This window comes from Octopus bimaculoides, chromosome 10, assembly GCF_001194135.2.
Source record: "Octopus bimaculoides isolate UCB-OBI-ISO-001 chromosome 10, ASM119413v2, whole genome shotgun sequence".
NCBI classification, from domain to species: domain Eukaryota; kingdom Metazoa; phylum Mollusca; class Cephalopoda; order Octopoda; family Octopodidae; genus Octopus; species Octopus bimaculoides.
Genome location: NC_068990.1, coordinates 46984789 through 46990504, shown reverse-complemented (window position 1 = coordinate 46990504; position 5716 = coordinate 46984789).

The window sequence follows — 5716 nt, the reverse complement described above, 5'->3', positions numbered from 1 at the left end:
GTATATTTACGATGATAAATGATTTTACCGATAAAGGTTTTTTTCATACTGAACTACTTGGCAAAATTGTTAATTATTAATTCTATTACTAATTGACGATTCCCTGCCCTTATTCTTGTATATATATATATATATATATATATATATAAATATATATATATATACATATGTATAAAGATATAGTATATAAATATATATTTACATATGCGTGAGTGAGTACTTATGTATGAACGGTGTTATACAGATATGTGCGTGCGTGCGTACGTGTGTATGTATGTGTGTGAGTGTGTGCGTGTGTGTGTGGGGGGGTCTATGTTGTATCTTTTAGTCAGATGGAAAAGGCAATGTCCATGACCCTTTACATGGCCTCTGATATTGGTGAGAAGAAGGAAGGTATTGTAAGACTCTAAAGACCTGACCCGAATGTTTGCAAGGGAATGAACTACCACAAAGGCACCGTAGGTGCTAGGTGTTGCTGTTAATCCGAGCGATCTTTATACACACCCGCACACTCACACACGCACATACACACTCACATACTCTTGTATAGATGTGTGTATATGTATGTATGTATATGTATATATGTGTGTGTGTGTGTGTGTGTGTGTGTGTGTATGTCTATCTATCTATCTATCTATCTATATCTATATACACATATAGTTATGTATCTATGTATATGAAAAATGTAAGTATGTTTATTGATCCCATGTGTTGCGTTTAATATTTCAAACATCTGGCGAAGCTAGGTCGTGCGGTGCGATTTGACCTTGCTGTGTCATAAGGAAGTAAACTGATCACGTGCACCAGCTTCTTATTTTTAAAGACAGACTCAGCTGTGAATCTAGTTTTTTTTTTTGTTTTTTAGTCAATGTTGTTATTCTTTCTTTCTCCCTTTTTTTATTGTTGTTCTTTAATCCCTGTTATCAGCCCACGAAATCTCCTTTGGGGACATACATTAAAAATACGGCAAGATTATCTTGTTTGCTGTAGGTTTTAAGGAACAACATGTTGCTTTGATAATTAAAGCTTTCTCAATGACCAGAATAACTTCCTCATCCAACCTTAAAATATAATATTACATTCTTAAGGTCAAATTTATCTTATTATTATCATAATTTTGTTTTTAATATTCTCTGTATATTTAATGAATCTATCGTTTTCAGAGCATTAGAGTATGAGATAAAAGCTTTGACGAACTGGTAGCACGTTAGAACGTCAGACAAAATGTTTTGCTGCATTTATTCCAGATCTTTAAGCTCTGAGCTTAAATCCTTCCGAGGTTAACATTGCCTTCTGGATCAGTAAAATACAATACCAGTGAAGTTACGTTGTGGAGACGAATACATCGACTAACCACTTCCTCTAAAAATTGATGGCCTTGTACCAAAGTTGGAAGCAATCATTGTTATTATAAAGGTGATGAATTGGCAGAATCATTAAAGTACTGGGAAAATGCCTTATAATATTTGTTGCGACTATTTACATTCTAAGTTCAAAATCTGTCTAGTTCAACCTTGTGTTTCATCCTTTCTTTGTCGATCAAGACTAGGGTCGATATAATCTCATTTTCTTCTCTCCTTAAAATTACTGGCGTTGTGACAAAAATTAAAAAGAATTACTGTCATCATTATTATTGTTGTTGTTAAGGCGGCGAGCTGACAGAATCGTTAGTTCAAATGCTGCCAAGGTTGACTTAGCCTTTCATCCTCTCAGGGTTCATGTAATCGACTTACCCTCTCCCCCAAAACTGCTGGCCTTGTGCCAAAATTTGAAACCATTACTATTATTATTATGAACCAATTTATTTTTCTTGATATCTGCTGTATTTACACAATATCTGCCGGGCACCACCCAGACACATGAGATAGATGACGGATAAGATGTTCTTAAAACGTTATATAATATCAAGAAGTGCTAGGACTAAACAAATTAAGAAACAAATACCAAAAAAAACTTGTACATATGAGTGATCAATAAAAATTCTATAAAACCATGAAATTTACAGTGATAGTTCTTTATTATTGCGGCGAGCTGGCAGAATCATTACTGCGTCGGACAAAATACTTAGTGGCATTTCTTCTGACTTTCTTGAGTTCTGAATTCAAAACCAGCCGGTCAGCTTTACCATTCATCCTCTCGAGGTCGATAAAATAAAGTACCAATCAAAAACTAGAGTCGATATAATCGACTAAACCCCAACCCGAATTTCAGTTCTTGTACCTATATTAGAAACAATCATCATTATTATTGTTGTTGTCAAGGCAGCGAGCTGGCAGAATCGTTAGCACGTCGGGTAAAAAGCTTAGCAGTATTTCGTCCGTTGCTACATTCTGAGTTCAAATTACGCCGAAGATGACTTTACCTTTCATCCTTTCGGGATCGATTAAATAAGTATCAGTTACGTACTGGGGTCAATGTAATCAACTCAATCCCCTCCCTCAAGCTGCCCTTGTGGCAAAAATTTGAAATCATTGTTGTTGTATAATTGTTTTTACAGGATTTAGTTTTGCATTTTTACTTCCTGAGTGCAAATCTCCGTTTAATACCTGATTGATGTAATCGAAAATCTACCTATCATAATATAAACTAACCATAATTACTTTGAGTTTATTAAGCAGTGTAGTTCCCTGATACACAAAACCATGGAATTGTTTGTTACGGTTGGAATCCTTTGATTATAGACATGCTCAATCAGAGTTGATCATTGTCTAAAAAACAGTACCCTATCATAATATCGCCTCCTCTAGCATTTCCACTGTTTCTCTTCGGTATTGTTGAATGATTAACGTCTGACATTCATGACTTCTCCCTGACAATATTTCAGTAAATTACAGCAAATATGTTTCCTCTTTGAAGGAAATGTTATGTGATTGTTCTGATGCCTGGATTCACCACTGAGTTATGTTCTTTGAAATCGCTTGCTTTATTCTATGCAGATATACCGAAAAATCGAAGTTTTATGAATACATTTCAAAATAGTAAAAAGAATCAGTTACTTTTTCAGAATCACGATTTCATACTGTAATTTGGTCTATCTGTTTGTCTGGCTATCTGTCTCGGCTGCGGGACTGGATCAAATGTAAATCGATCTAGAAACTTGTCAAGTGCTCTGATGATTATAACATCACTAATCTATAACAAGCAGAGTGTCCAGAATTACTTTTATTAGTGGATTAGCAGAGGAACAGATAACCTGATTATTGCTCCAGTTTCATAGAACTTTCAGTGAGTGTTTAATGTATAAGCTTCAGAATTTTTCAGACTTGGCAGCACTCTAGGGAAGGTTCTGTAAAATTGAATCGATGTCAGAGATGGTTTCTTATCTGCGGGACTATGACGAAGTACTTCTAATGCACAGGGACCAATTAAACCTTTTCTAATGCTTCTTAAAAATTTCCTTCGGTAAGAAAACGTATCTCAACTTAATGGAAGTCCGAAACAGGTTACTTCGAAGAAGAAGAGGTTAAAATTGTCGAGATGAAGCTCCAACTTCTCTAAAATGTTCTTTATTAAATTCTTCAAATTCACACGGAGAATATAAAACTAGAGAATGCGATATTATAGTCGTAAAAATATTATGACACGTTATTATTATTTACTCTCGGGCCAACCCTGATAGAACAGGTCTATGGCCAAAGGCTTTCCTGCCATAACCATTCCATTGTATTCTATATCAGAGGACTATATTGTCTAATAGATCAGGATTTACGGCTGATTTAGATGTTATTTCTAGCAAGATAAGTGACTACACACATGATTAGCTGGACAAATCTTTGCAACCTTCGTTTGGGTCTTTACGTTCTGAATCCAAATTCCGCTGGGGTCAGCTTTGCATTTCGTCCCTCCGGAGTCGATAAAATAAAAGTACTGGTCAAGTACTGGTGATGATGATACCTACTAGTTCTTACCCTTCATAATTGCTGGTCTTGTGTCAATATTAGAAACAACTATGATTGATGTGAGTTGCGAATTTCGTCTGACAAAGAGCAGATTAATCATATACATTACGCAGTATGTTTCACTTTAAAAAACACAGTCTATTAGTAAAATTAACCAGGGTTAATTTTATTGCAACTGTGTTAATAAGTTAATAAATATATAATACTTTCTAATAAATAATGAAGCATTTTCTTCCTCTTTTTCTCTTTTTGGTTATTGTATTTGTTTAATAGTCTCACCTTTTCTTCCAAACATTGAGATATATCTTGTTAATATAATTTGTTTCTATTAGTATTATAGCTATTTTATAGTCACACCTTTTACCAAGACAGAAATATATCATGTTAATCATGTGTGCAAAAGATCATCGAATCAATACTCTAAAGAGCGAATTTACAAAGTTCACAGACTGTTATGGTGTAATTTTCTGGAACTTGCCTCTAACAACTCTCACTGGTAATTTGCCGATGTAATAGCAGCAGGAATCATTATTTATCATTCAGATGTTACAATTACAAATGAAACAAACAAAAAGAATGCGTTACAAGCCAAAATGTTTGTAATTCAATACCTAAACTGACAAAATTCTTAGCTTCTTTGACTGCTTTTGAATGCAACAATGCTCTTGTCATAGTTTGCAACTATCTCAATTTATTATGACACCAGGTTATTACCGAATTCTCTTTTGTTTGGTTAGTAAAACTGCTTTGGGCATGTATGCGTGAGTGAGTGAGTAAGAGAGGGGGTGAAAGAAAGAGATGGATGTAGGGAGCTGAGAAGGGTAAGAGGTGGTATATTCGGTCGAGCTACCGAATACCCTGCAATGTTTAGTTACATTCTATATGTTGTGAGTTCAAATACTATCCAGGGTTATTTTTATTTTATCTATCTTCGGCCTATGGTAGGGGTAACGCTGAAGTACTGAAGAGAGAGAGAGAGATTAATGGATTGATAGGGGCGGTACAGTGACGGACAAAATGCGCCGAAGTATTTATTTTATGAAATTACTTCCCTTATATTTTGAGATCAAATTCGGCACGGGCCGACTATGCCTGTCATCATTTACAGGGTTGATACCATAAAGTATCACTTCTCCTTTTGTTGTTTACCAGCAAGTCAACTGTAATTTATTAACTCTATGACTAAAGATAGTCTTGTCGTGGCCATCTCGTCTTTTTATCTAATGTGTCATTTTCATATTTAAGACAATAAGCAACGATTTGAGGGAGACTAAGTTGCTATTTCTAGTAGGCTGATCGAATGAATACCAGTCGTGTACTGATTATGCCTCCATGTTTGAAATGTCTCGTCATGCTTGAACTCAATATAATGTTAAGTTTACAGTAGATAATTTGTAACATGAAAGGTAGTGAATATTCTGTATCTGAAACTTCCAAAACGCCCCCACCACACGTGTATATCAAAATATAATGTTTTAATGCTTAGTACTTCAGGATCTATTTTAAAACGGGGGCGCCAGTATTTTCTTAACGAAACACTAACGAAACACTTTGAAACTTGGGACACTGGTAGAATGTGTCATATAAAACATCTTTTACTCTTAGTCTTCTTAACAAAAAAAAAAGGAATTCGCAAGTTATTCCATGTTAAAGTTGTCGTATTTCTGTCATTTCAACCAATCACTGACGTCTATTCAGCTTAATAGAGTTACTGCTTGGCGGTCATAAAAATGTTATTCCCTGTGACATATTTCATCCGGTTTAATCGTAATTTATACGCATATATTGTTTATATAATAAATTACGCTGTGCGTATC